Source organism: Uranotaenia lowii, chromosome 3 (assembly GCF_029784155.1).
Source record: "Uranotaenia lowii strain MFRU-FL chromosome 3, ASM2978415v1, whole genome shotgun sequence".
Classification (NCBI taxonomy): Eukaryota; Metazoa; Arthropoda; class Insecta; order Diptera; family Culicidae; genus Uranotaenia; species Uranotaenia lowii.
In genome coordinates this window covers 191642309-191666084 of record NC_073693.1, presented here as the reverse complement: position 1 = coordinate 191666084, position 23776 = coordinate 191642309, and the positions used below count along the sequence as shown (strand labels likewise).

General features: G+C 35.0%; 1 protein-coding gene across 7 annotated transcripts in view; it reads right to left on the bottom strand.

Annotated features, from left to right (window-relative positions):
* The window catches only part of LOC129758376 (uncharacterized), a 201976-nt gene that overhangs the window by 160063 nt on the left and 18137 nt on the right, over positions 1 to 23776 (bottom strand). For 4 of the 7 annotated variants that reach the window (XM_055755876.1, XM_055755878.1, XM_055755877.1 and 1 more), the window contains exon 1: positions 22532 to 23303. The exons of 1 other annotated variant lie outside the window; for it this stretch is intronic. The gene's annotated coding sequence lies outside the window, so the exon portion shown is untranslated. Of the gene's footprint in view, positions 1 to 22531; positions 23304 to 23324; positions 23469 to 23489; positions 23564 to 23776 lie in introns of those variants that run through there. 2 more of the 7 variants (XM_055755882.1, XM_055755883.1) reach the window with 2 other exon arrangements.

Here is a 23776-nt window from a genome sequence, read left to right as displayed (position 1 = left end):
TTTTCGACGATTACGGCTTCCGGGTTTGAATTGCGGCGAAATGAACAACATTTGCCAGTTAAACCACCACCTATCTCGCTATCTTCGCAAGTTTCGAGCAACCGCTACCTAAAATCATCGTCACGAGCCAGTCAGCCAGACGAGAGCGAAACTACACGCGCCAGTTATTGACACAACATAAGGCGGAACTTTCACTTGCTTTGAAAATTTTTCCCAATCCAGCGACAGGGTGGGTGTGAGTTTAGTGAAAATCGGAGAATTTTTGGGGGAAAATGTAAGACAAACAAATCAACCACTTTAGAAATTTTTTAAGTTTTTTTTTAGATTTTTACATTTAGAATTTTAATTTCAGATTTCTCATTCAAAAGAATATTTCTTTTGAATTATTTGAGGCTAATATTGAAAAATCATGAATAATTTGAACCTGAAAAAAACATAAAATCACGCAAATTATACGTAAGATCATCACAAATAAAAAATATAAAAAAAACTTCCAATGAAAAACAAATGTTTAAAAAACCATCAAAATATGAATTCTCTATCAGTTTTTCCGAGATAGCCTAAAAAGAATTGAAATGATGATATGAAATCTAAAGGTGCCTTTGAAAATGCCTTATTCAGAAACCCAAACACTAGATTAAAGCTCAGAATGTTGCATGATGTTGCGATACCAACTGATACTTCAATACAAAATATTTTTGATATCATAAAACCAAGATGATCTCTTTAAATTGCTAATTTTCCACGAAAAAAAGCATTCCTTCTACTGCATCCACATACGTTACTTCTACACACATCTCTCAGGAGTATAAAAAGTTAATGAACTACATTTCGTTGTGAAGTTTCTATGCTCAATTCTACCTGTGGAAACCCCCAAACAACAATAACCAAAGTTGAGTTAAAGACATAATCAGAAGTTAACCGTGTTCGCCGGAAGTGTGAATGCGTAAAATCATTCGGAAGAAGTTCTGTTAGTGAACATTCTAAGGCGTAGGCGTGTTACGTTCCAATTTAGCGTGCGGGCAAACTCGTTTCCCTAGATGTCTTCCGGGTTTTTTTTCCTCGGCCTCAGCCCCAGACGTTCAAAGAACAACTTTGGCAAACGCTCAAGGGGATATGGTTAGCTTGCTAGCTGTGTCTGTGTCGATGTAGGTCTGTAGCTCGATGATGCTGGAAATCTGCCAATTAATCAACCAGAACCGAAATCGACGCTTGGGTTAGATACTAATTCCCTTTTGGTTGTGGTTTGATTTTCAGCAATGTGGGAAACGGTATGGCAATATATTTGTGAAGTGTATCACAAATGTATATTGGTAAAATGTACCAACATAAATTTGATCTACCTGTTAGACAAACGTAATTGCTTTTGCTCATGGAAACATTATTTTTAAATTAATAGAACTTTACTAATGAGAATAAACATATTTAAAAAAAAAACTCTTAGATATTTTTTATTTGGAAACATACACTCATTCGTCCTTTGATATGAACATTTGGATGAAGTTACAAAAACTTTAACAAATCATAAGCTTTCAGGCTGTATATTCAACAAATGTATTCATATATGCTATTTTTCCAAATTATCGAAACTATGTACGGATAAATTTATGCAAGGGTTACCATATCCTGTCAAAAATAGTACATTGCGATAATTTTTTCAAAAAGAGATATAAGAAACGTTATATTATACAAAAAACGAGATATTTAGATCATTGAAATACTGCTAATTTTCGGAAGTTATTTGACTTGTATGGACAATTGGATTTTTTTTTATTCTTAAAAGTGAACAGCCACAGGTTAAATATTTCTAGCTCGACTATTCGAAGGGATAGAAATGATTACAAACCTAATAAACTACAGCTTTTTAAAAAGAGTTCTACGTGCATATTTATTTTGAACAAGCTCTATTTAAAATTTTTGTACGAATGTTAGCAAGTTGCTTTTGAGCATATTGGTAAGTGTTTGAGGATTTATTGCATACACAAAGGCGCTCATCGCACTCACTTTTTATTGCGAAGTAAGGGAACATTGATGATAAAAGGATATTAAAGTAATTTATTCTAGTTTTATTTCTTTGGTATTTCTTGTATAAGATGAGGAACACAAACTTAATTGACTGAATTAAATTTTCTGTCTTCTAAAAATAAAATACATTTCGTTAAATTTCACAAAAAGAAAAGTACGCATATTGCTCGATCGAAACAGAGTACATTTATGGAACATACTAGCTGATTTAACCCGACCTGGCTTGGGTTCATTTAAAATATAAATCAAAATGAGTCGTTGACTTCTAGAAATTATAGAAGCTTTGTATTCATAATAATAAAAAATTTGACCCATGTTTGGTCAAATTAACTTTGTAAATTTTGTAAATCTTTTTAAAGCTTTCATTGAGATTATTAATTGCGTTTATCGTTTTCATAATATTGAAAAACTCATAGTTATGAGGTGACAATTTCCAATGTTTGCTTATTCATCCTATCACGAATAACAATTTTACCCACCCTTTTTTTTATGAAGATTTAATAGATTTGGCCTTATTTTTTATCTTCAAATATTAAAACTCTTATTTTTTATCTTTCCTCTTTCCCATCTAACGAAAATCTCTACTGGAGTCTATACTACATTTCAAGATACATAGATGATCTCCCCGTACAATAGTATATTCACGTTTGATTTACTTAGAAATTTCTAAATAGACTTCTGAACCTTGTTGAAGACTCACTTTGAATGTCTCCAATTGTATGTGTCCTTCTTTTCGCAGTTTAATTTCACACTGTTTTACAATACTTTTCCTGAATGTTGAAAGATCCACTAAAAGTTTTTTGAAGTTATCAAACACAAATCATCTAGGAACCAAAAACGTTCATTTTATAACTTTCAAAGGTGATGGGAAATATTAGAGAAACATGAGAACATAAGCCGTAAATATAAAAATTTCTCGAAAAACATTCATCGGCTCACCGTAAAGAACTTGAACTCGCAATTTCCGCTTGTCCGCACTTCATGTTTCTATAATACTTCCCATTACCTTTGAAAATGTGATCATGTTCAGGTATGAAGATGTTCCAAGACAAATTCAAAACATAAGATTTCATTTGATCATGGTATGAAAAATCTGAGATATATTTCAATTTGTCTACTCTTGGACACAATTATCCCATTCATTATTGAAAAGACTTGAAGAGTTGTCAATTTAACATCTCTTAGGTATCATTCGATTTAGGTTTTTTTAAATGAATTTTTACCAATGAAATTGAATGGTATAAATTTAAAACCTCAGATTTTATTACATAAAGTTTCATGCGTTGGATTTGTTTTTTTTCCAGATAATGCATGTAAAATTTTTTACCCCCCATTTACATTCCTTGACGGCTATCAAAGCTATGAATTCGCAGTCTTCAGCTTATAACTCTGAATTCGAAAACTTCTTCTTTCTCTATGAGGATTTCCAATAATATAAAAATGGTAGGTTTTTAGAAGCTGGAATTTATGAAAAACGGTCATTAGTTTTCAGCATTCCGTTCAAATAGCTATTCAGCAGAAGAAGTCAATTCATTATGAAGATGAATCATTGCATTGACATTACATACTGCGTATTCTTGTAGACTCTCAATACCCTCCAGGAGCAGTAAGCACCACTTTGAAAACCATTGTTTTCATCAATATATTCGTAACATGCGAGTGGTATTTTTTCATCCATAATGTAGGCTCATTATTTCATCCAAGAACCACGTGCTTGTGACCCGTGCTACGAACAGTAGAAAGAAAAAAGCCCGCCAAAAATTTTGCAATGAATTTTTCTATCATCAGCAGGCTTTGATTAGCTATCCAGTACACGCGAACTCTGGATGGTCGTTTGCGTTTCTAATGCCCATCCCTTGGTGATGGTGAAAACAAACCCGCCAAGGGAAACGAAAATCGGTTGGCAAATGGGTGCCATGACTTTTGGTTCGTGTGAATAAAAACGAATGTTGTATGGGAGGGTCCCTTTTCTCAGGTGGGAGGGGCTCAAAACTATTACTAAAACCTTACCATGGTCCAAACACATAACTGTGACAAATTTCAGGCTGATCGGTTAAGCGGTGTGGATTTGTATAAGGTGCATACAAACATATACAGTGAGCGAAATAAAAATAGCACCACTATGTGTTTTGCTTGTAAAAATATGAATGATTGAAAATTACGAAAATTTTCTTCCACAGTTTGTTCTAAATTGCTTAACGGATAAATCAAGCATAAGTTCACTTGTTTTGGACGTAGCAATTGGCGTTGAGGACCAAAAGTGTGAAAAAAGGGTGCGAAATAAGAATAGCACCACTTGAGTTTTTCAACAAAAACAAGATTATTTTTAAAAGTTTACTGTGTAAAAGTGAACAATAATGCTTCTACGAATTATTTGAATAGATAACTGCATTTTAAAGAGTTTTCCAGAATTCCAAAGGTTTGGAAAGGTATTAAAAGGGGGTTTTAAGAGATGCTCCTCTAGCGTTAAGGAATTTGACATTTGAGCTATCAAACTTTATAAAACTGCTTGATTTCTTCATTAACATTCATAAGTATGATGCAAAATGATGAAACATAGATTTGGGGCTGAGTCTGAATCCAAAAAGCAGGTTGGAATTCAAAAATACTAATAATTTTTAATAGTCAAACACTATTTCTCTAGTTTTAAGCCATAGATGGCAGCACTATCTTAACCAAATTCATGCCCATTTTCGAATATCCGGGATTTTTTTTTTTGTGATGGTCCCAAAGGCCCATTTGGGTCCTTCCTCCACCCCATACGCTTCTTTAGAAGTGGGAGGGACTATTTATCCTCTGGATAATTATGTTTACATTATTCGATCAATTTCTGTACGACTTGTTTGTCTCACTCCCGCGTATGTCCATCACCGTACATTTTATTTTTATCTGATACTTCTTCAGATCTTCATCACATCCATATGATCCTTTTTAGGATTGGTCATTGTTTCAGGTTGACTGTTTAACATATTGTATTGTCAGTTTCTTAAAGACATTTAGGTTCGAACTGTCTTTGATGTTCAGTGGCAGGTTATTATACATCTTCAGTCCGTTGTAGAAAACAGAACGTTTGGTCATCTCTTTTTTCGTGTTTGGTAATCTAAAATCTTGAGCTCTTCTTGTATTGTATCTGTGTATATCGATACCATACTGCAGACCGTCCAATAAATAAGATGGTAACATTCCTTTCTTCATTTTGTGTATGAAAATCAAACTGTTGTACGCAATTCTCTGCTTAACTGTCAACCATTGCAGCATATCAAGCATAAGAGCACTTGGAGTATATCGATTGCATCGTAACACTACTCGCATTATCTTGTTTTGTATTCTCTGCAGCCTTTTCGTTTGTGTATCTGATGCATGAAGCAATATGGTAGCGCAATAGTCGAAATGTGGCATAATAACAGATTTTACGTAGATAATTTTTGACCAGAAAGTCATATATCTGCTTATCCGACAAAGTATTCCATATTTCATGGCAATCTTCTTGACAGTGTAGTCGATATGAGCTACGAAATTCAGCTTTTCATCTATTTGTACTCCTAAGTATTTGACTTGGCGTACTCTTTCGATTGCACATCCATCGATAAACAGATTAGTACTAGCTTCAGCCTTGCGATTTCCGATAACCATCCAGTTGGTTTTAGTAAGATTCAGACACAACTTTCTGTATTTCAAAAAATTAGCAATATTCTTTAAATCCGCATTAGCTTCTTGTATAACGAGTTCTAAATCATTACCGCTCCAGTAGGAGACTGAGTCATCCGCAAATAGTTTGAGACGACCGTACTGTAAACATTTTTTCATGTCATTGATGTACAAGATAAATAACAGGGGACCCAACACACTACCTTGGGGGACACCTAAATTATTTTCTCTATATCGTGAATAAGATGATCCATACTTTGTTCTTTGCATTCTGTTCTCTAAATAGTTCTTAAACCAGTTAAGAACAGTACCATCGATACCAACTCTTACCAACACATCCATTAAAAGCAATCGATCAATAGTCTCAAATGCTCTTTTAAAATCAAGAAACACAGCAACAGTGTAGGTACCATTTTCGATGTTGATCTTCCAATTACGAAGTAATAAATTCACTGCAGATTCTGTTGAGTGTTGCTTCCTGAATCCAGACTGTTCGGCGATAAGTATATCTTCGGACTCAATGAATCGCAAAAACTGCCTTTTAACTGCTAACTCTAGCATCTTTTCTTGGATTTCCAACATGTTTATAGGGGATAAAGTGATGCCTCTCGCGCATTCTTCTCTTTTTCAATAGGAACAACTGTTGAATATTTCCACGTATCTGGAACAATCCCTGATCGAAGACTTGTGTTTATAACATCTCGTAACGGATTTGCTAGTAAAGGCAAAGAATCTTTGAAGACTCTCAAAGAGACATTTTCAATACCCGCAGTGGGTTTCATATTGTTAACGATTTCATCAAACTCTTGACTGCTTATTGCTTCAAATGTGCGAAATTTTCCGCCGGTATAAATGATCTGCTCAATGCAATTATTGGAACTTGCCGGAATACTATCATGAATTTGCATGACACTATCGATGAAAAAGTCATTGAACTTCTGCGCAATTTCAGATTCATCTGTTATTTCAACTCCATTGAATGAAATCGAATCGGCTTTGGCACCATTTGTACTTATTAATCGTTTTATCGTTTTCCAAAGTAGGTTACCATTAGATTTGTTCTTCTCCAGTTCATCTTGAATAGATTTATTTTTTGCTTCTTTAATTTTACGCGAGTACTCATTTCTCACAGCTTTGTAATTATGCCAGCTTCTTTCACATTTGTTTCTTAAGAATTTTTTATACAGTTTGTCTCTTCGTTTTTTCATATCACTAAGATTTCTTGAGTACCATTGAGTACCAGAACCAGTACCATTAAGTACCAGTTTTTCACGAACTCTTTTTTGCTGTACAAGTGAATTAACACTATTCTTCAATAATAAATCGATACGTCTTACTAACTCATTAAAGTCTGCGCATCTCAATGTTGGCAATCCTGCCTCAAGAAGCTGACGTAATGAATTTCTGCTATAACGACTCCAATCATTTAATGTGTGGTAGGTTTCGGATACGGCAGCATTAAGTCCTAATCCAGCATAAATGTTGACTGACTCATGGTCTGACACTCGAAAATCTGGAATGATAATCGCTTCAGCACTTTCCACATTTGTGAACACCAAGTCTGTTCTAGTACTGCTGTTAGTCGTTATCCTAGTGTCTTCAGTGACAATTTGTCGAAAGCTGTTTGCCTCCATGACACGCCTCAAATCTCTACACTCAATCTCGTTATTGAAATTAATATTGAAATCTCCACAAAAGAAATTGTCAATTTCATCCATAGCAATTTCATTCAGCCAAGTATTTTCCAGAATATCTAAGAACCGAGCATTGCTTGTACTTGGGGAATGATAAATTCCTCCAACGACAATTTGCTTTTTCCCATCATTAAGTTTTACTGCCAGAATCCAGTTCATTTCAACACATGCATTTAATACAATGTCAATTTTAAAAACATTCCGTACATACATTGTAACTCCTCCAGTATGTCTTGAGTGCGAAAAGCAGTGTATCATGGTGTAGCCCATTATATTCAATGAATTTGAATTCAAGTCTTCCGTTAGGTGAGTTTCAACTAATACTATAATTAAAGGTTTCAATTCTTGAGCTATTACGCAAATTTCGTCGAGGCTGCTTAGCAAACCGCAAACATTTAGATATAATATATCAGATGTTGATTGCTATTTGCCGTAATCGATAAACTTTCTTGCATTTGAGGCTTTCCTTTTATATATTTCACAATCATAACTCCATGCAGGGTGACAAATATCAACTTTTTTCTCCAAGTCTAACTTCACTGTACTATTATGATTTATACAATTTATACACTTTTCACATTGTGCAGTGCACTCATTTGTATTGTGACCTTCGCCGCACTTGGCACAACGGATTGACTCTTTGCAGATCTCAGCTTTGTGACCAAAATTCCAACAGTTATAACAACGCCGAACATTAATGTCTTCAAAAAGTTTACAACGTTCCCAACCGATATTTACTCTACCTCTATTTATAAGTTTATCAAACGTTTCCGAATCAACTTAATTAGGGAATGCTGGATGATGTTGGTCAAGAAATAAATACATGTACCGTGTGAACGCTTTGGAAATTCTAAGATCACTAAATCAAAAAAAAATAGAATTACATCAAGGTCACTAAAAGTGATTTTTGGACCGATTATCAGAATAAAGTTATACTTTGCGATGGAGCTTGATGGACAGACAGCTAGCAGTATTCTTGGTATGATTTGCAATTGAATCGGAAGTTGAGATGAGTAGGAATTTTGGCGGTTGTACATTTTTGTGCTGGTGATTCTTTTGCAAATCCGGAAAAGCTTTCTACAGCGTAAACTTCCAAAAAAATGTGATGGGAAAATACCTCAAAATGATGAATATGGGCATAAATAAACCTGGAAAATCAAAATTGTGACTAAATTTGGTTTTAACTGCAAGATAGTGCTGCCATCTACGACTTGAAACTGGAAAAAGTGTGGTTTACTGAACAAAATCAAAGTTTTTGATTTCCAACCTTAACACTGTTAACCAAGGTTAACCAGTACCGAGATGGGAATCGAACCCATGCCATCAGTGGACCAGTGATTACCGTCTTACCACGCTAACCACTCGACCACCGAGACGTACCATTTATAAAATAAACACTCCATGTAAAGAAAAAGAAATTTGATCGCCCTCCCTCGCTCCTTTTCTTTCAAATACTAGAAGAGTAAACAACTTACCGTAAATTAGTTTAACTTACGACACCCACTTCACTTCACTAATAAAAACTGATTGAAACACATATGAAAGCACAAAAATCCGTGCCTCCCGTCCAGTCGAATAAAAAAATTTCCTGGCTGGATTCGCCATTGTGGAACATATGATTTACACTGCACTGGCTGAACGGGAGACACGCGACCTATTTCACCAAATATCGTTTGCAGACTGACGACCGCTCAAGGCACGATAGCTCAGCCGTCGTGTGTATGCGTTTAGTGAGGACGATAGAGAGAGAGTATCAATTCGGAATGGCCTATAGACCGAGAGAGTGTCGAGCTCGCAATTATCGGCTACACAACATGTACTCTTAAAAGAGTACGCCTGGTATCCCTAATTTATGCCAAATTCCACTACATATTTTTTCCATTCGATGAAACTTTGGGCTGTTGTGCCAAGGTAGGTTTGAATTCCGTTAGTTGAATGTTGTATGAACAAATTTGAAAGAAAATATTTGTTGCATAGAAAATCATCAAATTCTATTTACTGCGAATTGCTATTAGTCGTCTTTTTTTTGTTTCGATTATAGTCAATTCAACATCTTTATGTCATTCGCGACATATATCAACGATGCAATTGACGGACAGTAATTGAAAAACTTATCCGGCACCACTGTGATCGATGTTTACGCTTCGGCTCTGTGAATATTGACAAAAATCTGTGTTCTGTGACATAGATTCTGTGATGAAAATTTGCTCAATATTCTGTGATATTACAGATTTTTCTGTGATTTTGGCAGCCTTGTTGGAAGCTAACCCACTTTTATGTTGATACCAGAAAATAACAATTCCCAACAATAGCTGAAATGTTTGTAAATTTTCAAAAACTCGCAAAATAAATAACCCCTAAATGTATGCACTAACTGTTTGTTTTTTTAAACGAACACACACATAGAGTATCTCAGTGATACTTCATTTTTCTATGAAGAGATCTGAATTTTACACTAAAGCGTACATCTTTCAAGGATATAATTGCTTAAACCACCAGCCCACAGAAATAGTACTATGTACGCCATGACCGAGACTCGATCTCATGGCCAAGGTTGCCGAAATCACAGAAAAATCTGTAATTTCACAGAATTTTGAACAAAATTTCATCACAGAATCTGTGTCACAGAACACAGAATTTTGAAATATTCACAGATTTCACAGAATTTTTTGAGTTTTGAAAGGATTTCTAAAATTATAAATTTTTTGACCAATATAAAGTTTAAACTTCTAACCTCGAAATAGAAAAATATGATATGTTTGGTAATGTTAATTGATTTATCCCAACAAAAATTTAAAAAAGACCCTATTTATCATGAGTTTACAACCAAATTAAAGGAAATAGCATCACAGAAAACCATCACAGAATTTTTAAGTTAAATCACAGAAAGTCAGAATTTTTTTTCTTGAAAACACAGAATTTTTTTTCGGCAACCTTGCGCATGGCTCTGGTTTAGAAATATTACACGCTGTCGTCTAGGTCACGACGGCAAGTTTCTTAGAATAAAAGTTGTGATGAAGTTATAAATCTTAATTTCACAGAAAAAAATATATTTTTTAATTGAGATACTAAGCACAGATTTATGTTTAAAACGGTAGTCAAGTTCTTCGAACTAAATAATGTTCAAAATATATTCTAACAATTTTTTTTTTTACTTTTTTTTTTCATGTAAGAAACATTTTAAAGGATGAAAAAAGAACTTTAAGTAACATTTTATGAAATTTTTCAAACAAAGTGTAATAACTCAAAAAGTATTTTTGTTATTTTTATAGCATAGTTGCTATACTCTATTTGACACATTTTTGTAGAACATTTGGAGTTTGAAAAACTTTTGCCCTTGGGATCAAGTATCCTCATTAGGGGGTAAATGAGCATACTTGATCCATGGGTATGATTTTGGTTTTGAGTATGATAAACGGCTTTCAAGGTTTTCTTTTCTCACCTTACTTTTTGTATCACGTATTAAACCACAAAAAAGCGGCATCCAGTATGCTTCGAAACGCTGTTTAAAACCGCAACTAACTCTTGAATATCCAATGTAAGGCGAGACGTGAAAAATAAGGCGTGAGATGTTTAACTGGAGATATGAGAAGTGGAAATGAAGAAATAAGCCGTGGAAATGGAGACATGAGCCTTGGAAATATGTCGATTCTCTCTTCTCTCTTCTCTCTTCTCTCTTCTCTCTTCTCTCTTCTCTCTTCTCTCTTCTCTCTTCTCTCTTCTCTCTTCTCTCTTCTCTCTTCTCTCTTCTCTCTTCTCTCTTCTCTCTTCTCTCTTCTCTCTTCTCTCTTCTCTCTTCTCTCTTCTCTCTTCTCTCTTCTCTCTTCTCTCTTCTCTCTTCTCTCTTCTCTCTTCTCTCTTCTCTCTTCTCTCTTCTCTCTTCTCTCTTCTCTCTTCTCTCTTCTCTCTTCTCTCTTCTCTCTTCTCTCTTCTCTTCTTCTCTCTTCTCTCTTCTCTCTTCTCTCTTCTCTCTTCTCTCTTCTCTCTTCTCTCTTCTCTCTTCTCTCTTCTCTCTTCTCTCTTCTCTCTTCTCTTTTCTCTCATCTCTCTTCTCCCTCCTCACTTTTTCACTTCTCAATTCTTTCTTCTCTTTTCTCTTTTCTTCCTTCTCCTATCTCTTTTCTCGCTTCTCTTTTATCTTTTCTCTCTTCTCTCGTTCTCATTTCTTGTCTTTCTTCTGGCTCCTTCCACCCCTTTTTCTCTCTTCCATTTCTCATCCTTCTAGTCAGTTGTTCAAAATTGTTTGATCTTGTGAAGATTCAAATGTCAATTCGGCAGTTGATGTACCCGGCAAGGAAAAACATATAAACGTGCGCCGTGATTGAACAATTCGATCTTATTTTGTGTCACTTTTGCCAATCCATGCTCCATCTATTTCGGTAACATACAGTTGTATGTACTACACATTGTTTTCTGCAGATTTTTGGTTTCCGATTCAACATTTGGTACCATTCAACCGTACACGGAGGTTTATTTTCCATATGTTATGTTTAGCTCATATGTAGGTATGTATATCGGACTTTTTCGTGCAGCACGCGTACCGAGAAGCAGAAAATTGTTCGTTCCTTGCCCCAGCGATGCTTCGCTCTGCCGTCAGAAGTAGGTAGATATTCGCGGAATGAGGAATGACCGTGTGCATGATGTATCAGTGGGATGTTCCTACTTTATACATACATATGTTTGTAGTCAGATGTATATGATTGGAAGGAAATGTACACGTGCTGATTCATGTGCCACATATTTTTGAGTGCTGTTTGCTGCTGATGAAAAAAAAGTTAATGTTGGTCGTTTTGCACTTGGAGAGGTGATAAGAAATAACGGGATAGCAAACAGTTTTTTATGCTACTCAGTCGCTTTAAATAGAATTGTGATATTTTGAATGGCTCTGAGAAATACCTCAACGTAAATCAGCAGGTTTTTGAACTCACTCGAATGAAATTACTGCCTAAATTCAACTAATTGTGTTTAGATCGTGTGTGCAAACGGTGTAATTTTTAACTGTAAGCTCTAACGTTAGCCAGGAATGCAAACAGAAGGTAGGTGTTCGAGTTCTTTGGCTCGTTCGGGATAACGACAAATTGTTGCGTGCCTTTTGGTTGTTGTTTGAGCAATGGGCTCCGATTTTCTGTATCATATATCCAGGACTGCGGTAGCATTTATTAACTTGATACCATGGCTGAACAGAACACGGTAATGGGTCCGTTGCTTTCTGCAGTACTTCAACTCGTACATGGTATCATTAGATAGCTATTTTGTAAACTTATTAAAAAGATTTACTTGATTTGCTGTGGTGGAGGTTTCAAAAATGTAAAATTTACAATTACAAACACGCGTTGTTGAGGGAAACACAACATAACGATAACAATGTTGCATTAATGCAACACTGTTATACATAACAATCTATAATCAAATGTACTAATCAGGGTTTTGAAATAAAAACAATCAATTTTTTCAATTATTCATAACTATTCATGGTCAATGAGAACGTTTTATCCAACCTGGAATGTGTTTTATTTTTTTCCTTACGCTAACATTTGGCTAACATTTTATAAAAAGATAGACAAACAAATTGTAGCTTAATTATTTCTTATCAATAAAAACGAGAAAATAAAACTCTCGCTACTATAAAATAGTATTTTGAAGTGTTTGTGGCTTCTTTCTTCTTTTCAAAGGAACAAAAACATTGATTTTTTCCTTTTTTTCAATAATTTTGTGGCTTGAGACTATGTATGTTGATATACGAAGAGGTAAATGAAATTTGATTGGCAAAAAATTCTTTAGTTGGATTTGCATGAAAATGCTTCAAATGAACATTTGAACAACATTTTTCTGACACACCCATTATAGCATGAATCTGGTCATATTGAAAACAGTGATGTTCGGTAGCTTCTACCACCTAAGTGAACAAGATAGATTTCTTAAGGTCGTAATTCTTTATTTTGTGCAGGAATCTAGGTTAAGTATGTCGATTGAAAACGACAAATATTTTTTCCCCTGAATTTATGCGTCACCACTAACATTTACTCAATTTCAATCATGGGTTATGATAATGATGTACCAATGTAAATTTAGATAAGACAAGACTAAAATTTTTTTACTTTTACAAAAGTTAGAATTATAGATATCTGTACGATCAGTTTGAAAACGATAAAAAAAACGGTGGCTCCAGAGAGTTAATGACATGCCCTTTTATGAACTGGTGTTATGTTACTACCAACAAAAAAACACATATAAAGGTATTGAGAAAGATTCATCCGCAAATATTTCATCCAAAACTACGCCCGAATGGTTCATAACGTTCAAGGTCAGTTAATCGAAAGAGCTAGCTGAAACAGTGAGTGATTGGCCAATGAAGCTCATGCATATCATCACACAGATTCTTTTGTCATTCAGAAATTTATTTGTTTCCAAGACAAGAAAGCATTTTCCGTAAAGAGCTTTTACTATGGAAATTGTTCGACAATCCTTTCCAAGTGCCGGAAAGCATTGAACATTCCCCAGCCAACAAGTATAGATTTCCGGGAGTTTGCTGCTGCTTCTCGTGACCCGAATGTAGGTAACAGAAGAAATGAAATTGAACAACGAAAATAAAGGGTAAGATTCCGAGTAAATCGATTTATGCAAATAGGAGTAAATGTGCGTTTCCACGAGCTTGGCATTCACCCACAATGAATGAAGGTAGGAATATATTACGCCCCGGAGAGACAGCCAGTGCCAGTGCTTTGCGAGTGAGAAGTGGTAGAGAGCAAAATATTTGTTACGAACCTGTATCACTGTCTTCCTTCTTTACACACCAAGCACCAAACGCAAGGAAGTCATCTTTTCCGCTGTGACTTTCGGGAAGCAATATAAGATAACCGCAGGGTTTGGCGTAATGCACGTGACTTGCGGTTGATACGTACACACAAACATACATACACCTACTGCTGGGCTTTCGATGAAGAAAAAAAAGGCAAAGTTCACCAAATTTTGCAGCTTTGTTTATTTTTGGGAGTATTTTTTATGACTTCTGTTATAAAGCCGAGAAACTCGTAAACAATATTTCCGGAGCTTAAAATACGATTCTTTTATATTATCTGCCAAACTCCTGTTGAATTTATGGCATTTTAAAAGTTGTTGTGAAGCACAAGATTAACTTCCTCTACAGATAAATACTCTAATTGTTCATGTTTTATTTCTAAAATAGTTTGAAAATGTTTTTGAAAACTTATAGAAATTATGCTGGCAAAAAAATATTCTTTGCCCAATATTATTAAAATTATTTAAACAAAATCTATATCAGACAAAGCTTTTGAGTTCAAATGGTTATTTTAATGTATTCAACCCATTCAAGCATTGCGTCACATCATTAGGAAAACCTTTTTAATATTTTCAGTACCGTAAAACGGGGTAAGATTAATCACTTTTTTCAATATATCTCGATTATTTTTTTCTGTTAAGAGGAATGTGGAATGTATCATATTTTTAAACCAGTACTGGACTCCTATGAACGTAAAACATGGTTGCAGAAATTTATTAGACGACATTAAATTTGATAAAAAAAATCGTTTTCGACTTTGTATAGGATTTGATGCTTGATCAGTATCTATTTTGACGGTTTTCACGAGTTTTCTGGATCAAAAAGGATGTAAAAAACTCCTTCATAATATTTAAAAATAATTTTAATTGATAAACTAAGGCAATTCGTGTGTTAAGGCCGAACAACAATTAAAATCGAAAGATGGACATGATGCTGCATAAATTAAGGAGATAAATTTTTTAACATAACTTATAAAATTTTAACTACAAAAAAAAATTAAATTTTACCTTCATTCAATTCATTAGGCCCTAGCATCATTTTCCTTAAATTATTTCCTTCAAACTTTACCATTTGATAGGGTTTCTGGCCTTTTGTCCTAGACTGGCTTACTCTTGAAAAACGTCCCTATTTATTAACCCTCATCCGCATCAGATTTCTTTACCCTAATCAGCACTAGGAGTGTCAAATTGACACTACAAGCTAAAATCGTTATAACTTTTGGCGTGTTAAACCGATCTAAACAAAACTTATATCAAAAGAAACCTCGTAATGTCAGTAAAATATGTTTAGAACATTATATATAGCTAAAGCTACTAGTTTTCTCGTTATTCAGCATGAGAGAAAAAATCCGAAAAAACATGCCTCAGGAAAAATGCTGTAGTTTATATATTACACGCCCAAAAAATATTTGTCTTATGCATATAAAAGCTGAAGTTAATGTCTACATCATGAAGCCAAGAAATATTTTTTTTAAATTTTTTTTTTATGAAATGGTCGCAAAAAGTTCAAAAAAAGTGGTCTGTAAAACCTACTTTTCATTCGATTGCTTGTAAATACTGTTTGAGCGATGGTAGAGTTTTTGAAAAAAAATATGACTACAAAACCTATTAAAATTCTAACATTTTGCTGTCTTAGATTTTCCATGCAACAAAAATTGAATTTACTGGAGTTTTTTCAAAGTTCACTACTTTGGGCGATATTTTTAACAAATTGAAATTTCATCTGTTTTTGTGGTCCACCGTCAGGTTGTACCCGGATTTTCAGTGCTTTAACTTTGTTTGGACCAATCAAAAGCATATTCATTGGAAAGCACATTTAATCTACATTCTAGTGAGGTGCTACAATTCACGCTGTGAGATTTCACAAAAATATGAAAATTTTAAAAGTAAAATCATTCCTGAATTTCTAGAACCACAAGCAGCACGTCCAGCAAAACGTGTTTGTTCGCTCTCCGAGTAGGTAGGTGGGTGGTGATTTGGGCAGAGAGCCGAGCCGAGAAAAAGTTGTTACCCCGTTTTGCGGTAATAACTTTATGCTCTGTTCATCGTCGGAATTTCGTTCCTGATGTGACGCAACGAAAAGGTAGCATTAAATTTTCATCAGTAGCTTATTTCAATAGTGACCGATTTGGTTTTAATGTAAATTTTGTTAAAAAAGCTTTTACATGATAAACACGTTCATTGCCACGCTAATTTTGGTAGTTTTACTAGCCGGGCCCAAAGAAATTTTCGGAGAAAGAAAGCACAGAGTGAGAACTCCAATATTTGAAACGTGTGGCGAATCTGGGCGGTTAACTCAAATAAGAGAGCGTCACATGCTTTTTGATTAAACTTTTATTTTTAAATGGAACATGAAAGATCTTGTTGCGTAGATTGATTCTTTCGAAGACTTCAAGTTTCTATCGTTTATCGTTTAGTCGCTATTAATTTGATAGCTTTGCGCCGGGAACAACGTTTAACTTTTCTTAAACAGATTCCATTCATTCAAAATTAGAATGACTGAGTTTACAGCGAAGCTCATAGTCATGTGTTCGAATTGACTGTGACCGTTGGCCAAATTGAATGGGAAGATGAGCGAAAGAAAATTTTAAACGCTGTCAGTCACAGAGAGTTTTTTGAGTGAGAAAAGGCAATGAAGGAAACGCAAACGGAAGACTCTGAATGGAAAAAAATTCACATTCACGCAAGCAAGGCTGCTGATATTTTTAATCTCTGTGTTGACTAATCAGTAGGGGAGAATGAGGATACTTGATCCCTGGGGATACTTGATTCCTTAGCTATATCTCGAAACTGGAATGTCTTACAAAGATCAAATGTTCTAGAAAAATGTGCCAAAATAAGCAAAATAACAATGCTTGTAGTTTAAAATTTTTTAACAAAATAATTGAATAATTGTAATTGAACTTTGTTTGAAAAATTTCACAAAATGTAACTTGAAGATCTTTTTTCCTCACTTTAAAATGTTCCTTACATGGGAAAATTATGAAAAAAATATTTGTTCCAATATATCAATCGTTCTAGCGTAAAATGAACTTCATAATGCCATATTTTCAACGCAATGGAAAACTCTCAACTTTTTTCAGAAAAAGTTTTCTAAAATGTTGATTATGGGTACAATTGATCCCCTAGAGTTGGGTACAATTGATCCCTCTTCCAAACGGCATATTCTTCTTCTGAATTGATCGTTATGATTGCCGATTACGAAATTACTAATATTTATCCAAAAACTTATATTTATCAAACAATTGTGTGAAGAAAATAGCAAAAATAAATAATTTTCTCCTAATTATAAAAAAAAGCGCCTTTAAGTATGCAATGTTTTTAGCGTTGAGACTTCAGAAAAATCGCAATTTTTTTACTCGCACGAAAATGCTTCTAGTTCATCAACGGGTTCAAGTATCGTTCTAATTTTTGGAGCATAGAAACTTGAAGTTACAAGCTATCTGAAAATGTCAAAGACGGCAAGTTGCTAAATTTTTCCAAAAAGATATGGTGAAAATAAGAAAAGGGGATCAAGTATCCCCATTCTCCCCTATAGTTATAGTGCTATTTTTATAGTCATTCAAAAACGTACGTCTTGGTGGTCGAGTGGTTAGCGTGGTAAGACGGTAATCGCTGGTCCTCTGATGGCATGGGTTTGATTCCCATCTCGGTACTGGGTGTTTAATGTTAATCTTAAGTTGTCCACGTCAATTCAGTCTGTAAAGCCTAAATCGGCTAAGACGGTGTCTGTCTTTTTAATGATAAACTTTTGTTATTTAAAAAATAAGGAGATTTTTCAAGAGTAAGCCCGTATTGGACCCGTAAATGGATGGGAACACTATCAAATGGTTAACTTTGAAGAAAAAATGAAAATGGAAATAATGAGAGGGCCTAGGGGAATGTGTGAAGATAAATTTCAATTGAATTTTGGAGCTTAAACGTTTAAGCAATTGTTATAATTATTGCCCCTAATTGTATGCAGCATTATTGTTCTTTTTCTAAAATGTGTTTAAAAGAAATCGTTAAAAAGCAAGGTAATAATGAAAACTAGCATTTGTAAATGTAACTAAAGTGTTTTGTATCCTTCATGATCAAGAAAACTCGATAAACCCGTCAAAATAGAGACTTGTCAATGTTACCCCAAAGCATTAAATTCTGAACAGAGACGAAATCGATTTTTGAATCAAATTTAAAATAGTCTAATAAATTTCTGCAGCCATGTTTTACGTTCATAGGGGTCCAGTACTGGTTTTGAAAATATGAAATATGACACATTCCCCTTAATAGAAAAAATATTCAAAAAAAAAATTAAAAAACCTGATCAATCTTACCCCGGATTACGGTACACAATTTTACAAAAAAGAAGAGTATGCCCATTTCTCGATCGAAAAAGAGTACATATACTCTTAAAATAATATTGACTCCTATTCGGAAGCTATTTTAACTGTGATTTTCGCTTAATGGACTATCTTCATATAAATCTGAATTCTGTCTTTTATAAAAAAAAAGTGTTCAATTTGGTTTCAATTTTCTATTTTAAACCGTATTTTATGGCCTTTTTTTGTCAAATTATGAAATCAGACCTAATCCTTAAAATCGGTCTTCTGTGCGTACGGAATCTGTATCAAAAATAATCTGTACCTTTTCAACCATGCCAACTGCTGTTTTGGATTTTTCCTGAAAACTAACTGTCAAAGGTAATAGGTGCCAGCTGATTTTGTCAAGAAACAGAACATCCCGATGAAAAAAATCAGGATTTTTCTGGAAACCTTCAGATTTATAGATATACTGCCCTGCTTATATTCAAAAAATTAAATTAATACAGATGCTGTAAATGCCTTAATTTATGTAACAGAAGTGAGCAGCTTCCTGGCTGGCCAGCAGATTGTATCGAAAAACACCAATTAAATATCGTAGAAGAAATAAGGGCATAATAGTCACCTTAAGAATGACGCTCATTTAACCACAGAAAATAGCTCTAATATGTGAGTTACATCATTGTTTCGTGTTCAGAAACTAAAAATGTCTACTTTCTAACTGGCTGAAACTAGGAAAAGTAGATAAAAACGTTTAACAATGCATTTTAATAACTTTTTTAGCTGAAAGCTGAAAATCAGTCACCTCCTCTGGGACAGTATAAGCACCATTAATCGGGGCACGGTGAGCGTTTTCTGCCATAAAATCTAGCAGCAATTTCAACTCGATAAAGTGAACTGAAAGCTTGACTAAGGTTTCACCTGACGATTTGGTCTATTGGTAAGGTGTCGGAGAGATAATCAGAGGACTCGAGTTCGATTTCTGGTCGTTGCGAGTTTTTTTTTCATTTAGGGAAAACTGTACAAGACGCACCAGTTAAGCATAACCGCTATTTACAGCGATACCAATCATCTAAAGGGTGATACGGTCAAAATTTGCATTCAATTTTGCATTTAAAAAACCTGAACACCCCTCATTTTGAAGGTGTGTGTGTGTAGAATGTTGTTCCTGTTTTGATTTTGGAATGCACTCTTTAGTTGTCAAAATGCCGTCCAAGGGAGGAGAGCAGCGTATCAAAATTTTGCTCGTGCATCGCGAAAATCCGAGCTACTCGCACGCAAAGCTGGCAAAATCGCTAAAAGTTGCCAAATCAACCGATACAAATGTAATTAAAGTGTTTGGGGAACGTTTGTCGACAGCCAGGAAGTCTGTATCGGGGGGAAATCGAAAACCGGAAGCCGCTGAGACGACAAAGAGATTTGCCGGTAGTTTCAAGCGAAACCCTAACCTCTCTCTCCGAGATGCCGCAATGGGTGTATCGTCTACAACCGTGCATCGAGCCAAAAAACGAGCCGGACTATCGACTTACAAGAAGGTAGTGACTCCAAATCGCGATGATAAACAAAATACGACGGCCAAAGCGCGATCCCAGAGGCTGTACACGACGATGCTGACGATATTTGACTGCGTGGTAATGGACGACGAAACCTACGTCAAAGCCGACTACAAGCAGCTTCCGGGACAGGAGTTTTATACGGCAAAAGGAAGGGGAAAGGTAGCAGATATTTTCAAGCACATGAAACTGTCAAAGTTCGCGAAGAAATATCTGGTTTGGCAAGCCATCTGTACCTGTGGCTTGAAAAGCAGCATTTTCATAGCTTCTGGGACTGTCAACCAAGAAATTTACGTGAAAGAGTGTTTGAATAAACGTCTGCTTCCTTTCCTGAAGAAACACGGTTGTTCCGTACTGCTTTGGCCGGATTTGGCATCTTGCCATTACGGTAAAAGGGCCAACAACGTGCAGGTGGTTCCCAATGACAAGAACTCTCCCAACACGCCAGAGCTCCGCCCAATTAAGAAATACTGGGCTATTGTCAAGCGGAACCTAAGGAAGACCAAAAAAGCTGTTAAGGACGAGCCGCAGTTCAAGGCAAACTGGAGTGATGATTATACGGTATGTAATGATTGAAACTACGAATATTTGATTACATGTTCGTCGTATTTTTGTAAACTGACCATACTTTGGCAAAAAACATTTATTATTGCTAAACTTATCGAAAATTTCGCTTTTCAGAATACACATATCCTTAAAGGTAAAACGCCTTCAGGTATTTCTTGTCTGATATCGCGGCAACATGGTGACAGATATTTTTTTCGAGTCGAATATTGGTGCACCTTTTAACTCGAAAAAGGACGAAATTTGTTATAATCAAATATGCATTGTTATCGTATTTTTATCGTCAGCAAATGAAAAGAAGGGCACTTTGTTTTGATATTTGGGTTTTTTTTTAAGTAAACTTCATTCAAAATTTGAGCGTAAAACACGTGGTCTTGTGAGCATTCTGCCCCAATTTTGATATGATTGATTATAGTTGTTAAAATTTCTGGGAAGTTAGTAAAATACAAAAAAAATATTTTTAGTCTACCGAAAGTTCATACGAGTGGAACAACAATAAACTGTAGTTTCATCAGATTGCGGAGGCTGGTTTTCCATAAAATCTTATACGTTAACCATGAAAAATAAGAAGTTTCACGCTGATTCCATAAATAGTTTCTAAGAACTAAAGTCGTTTTAGTAACTGTTTCATTTAATTAACGATGAAAAACATATTTGCTACATTAAAAATGGAGAAAAACATTATTCGAAGCCATGGGTTAGTGTATTTTTAAGAAATAATGACAGGGGACGGTCTCTCAAAAAGCAGAAAAAATCCTAAAAAATCAGGACACCTTCAGATAATATTGATGAATAATTATGAAAGTGTCCTTTTTTGTTTGTTTAGATTGAGCTTTTATTTTCTATTATTTCCAAGAAATAAATAAGAAAAATAAATAAGACAAAGAAGCTTATTATTATTCAAATAAAACGGTTCTGTTTGTTTACTAATCCAAATCTAGCTTAGGTCAGTTTTGTTTTTGACTCCAGTGTTTTTTTTTAAAAGGACACCTGACACCTTTAAACCAAATCCTACACTAAGGCAAATTCTTACTATAATTTTCATAAGATGCGTCTTATGAGCCGATTTTTAGGGTGCAAAATTGTTTTTCATAAGAGTCTTATGAAATTCTTTTAGTTTTCATAAGAACATCTTATGAAAAAAGAGAAGAAACGGCATTGTGAAAATATAATGAATACATGCATTCATTACATCAGTTTTTTTCATTATCTAGCGAAGCAGTTCCAGTGAAGTTTATGTTATCCTTAAAAGAAATGAAATTGTGATCTTTTAATTGGTAAGTTTAAGATGAAGTTTTTCTTGTAAATGTTGAATATATTTGTAAATTAAAATACTTTTTCTGTTTTACTTTGCAGCGTGTTGACCGGCAACAAACGCAAGGTCGATGATATATCATTTCATCTTTCCTGAAATCCGTGCTCGAATGATGTTTTAAATGTAGCTTCGATAGCTGAAAATTGAACCAAAATCGTTGTGCTGTTTTAAAGCATTTACTTCCTTTTTATGATTAAGAAAAAAACTCCAGCCCCAAGAAGCCTTCAGTTAATATCAAAATTTTCATAAAGCATTTTTATCATAGGGATTCTCAATTTTAAACCACAATTTTCAATTTATAATCTGAATTCTGACTCTGACTTCTTTTTTCAAGGATTTTTAACGGCTATCAGTCTCGGATTTTTTAAGTTAAAAAGACTTTTTTTTACAGTAAAAACAGTCATTTTTACTTAAAAAATCCGAAACTGATAGCCATTAAAAATCCTTTAAAAAATCAACCAAAACATTCGTTCCATTCATAAAGACTCTGACTTCAGAATTCAAAATCTGAATTCTGGATCAAAGCTCTTATTAAATGAAAAACACGGAATTAGCTTATTGTTTATTACAATACTTTTTGAATGCTTTCATCGTCGTCATTCGTTGCGTGAATTATCTTTTTATTTTTGTACTTACCATCGAAAATTCTTTTGGGTCCGAAAATAATTTCATCTGAGATTTAATGTGTCTCTAAAACAGTTCCATTTGTCGTTTAATAGCAGCGTTCGCTTGGCTCTGGAATACCTTCTGGTGCGTTCGTCAGTGATGTTTTCTTAGTTCAACTGATTTTTAATTCACTTCCTGCTCCCGGATGAATGTACGGATTCCTTTCGTATTCCAGCTGCAGCAGTTGCGATTCCCGTTTGCCGCAGACAGATACACGCAGTTAGACGACGATGCTGCTGCGTTTGTCCACAAACATGAAGTTCTATATATTTAGCCAGCAAACCGAAACACGGGAAGAAGGAAAAACACACATTTCTTAGCCATGCGGCCGCTATTAGGCAAAAGTAATTTCGCCGCGCACTTTTTCCCGCGGATATTTTTAGCCGAAGAGGAAATTTCTGTTTTTCGATTTCGATTCCGTTCGTACGCATTGGCCGTGTTGATGATGTAGATGGATATGGACGCGTTTCACTTTTCAAGTGACAGGTGAGTGAACTCTCAACTGCGAGTGAAATTGCAGTGTACCGTGAAATTGCCAAACAATTAGTTCAAAATGTCACGACACTTATAGATCACCCAATTTGTATTCGCACAGCATCCCATTTGGCCTGAAATGCCAATCTTCTTATTCCGCAGCCATAACAACAAACCACTAATTGCAACTTTTCGAAGTGAGGCGTTTCGCTCTCGATTTGGTTAGGTAATCGTTAGCACTATACTCAAAGGATCTTAACTCGAAAAAAAAAACAACAAACAAACACACATAGATTCGAAGGTTAGCTAGAAGCCGTATATTTTTAATTCACTGCGGCTTTTTAAATAATTTTTTTCAACTCTGCCGTTGTCACTTCGCAGCCGAGATAAACATTCTTTCCACTCGAGCAAAGGGAGGTGAGATCAAGAAGAAAAGATAGAAGTGTCACACTACCGGAGCTAAGAAGCAACAGATCACGGATGATCACGTCCGCGTTGCTGCAAGACTCACCGACGACTGATCAAAAGTAGAACGGTGACTGACGCCACGCCACCGAAACACAGGATGCACCAGAAAAGATCACGGAACGGCGATGATGCTCAAAACCATCATTATCATCATCCAACATTGCCATCATCATCTAGATTTGTCACGGCAGCTTAGCAAGGGTAGCACGAATCGTGTCACCAAGCACAGCGAGTAGACGATTTTGATTTCAGGTACCTACACTAAATTCCCAA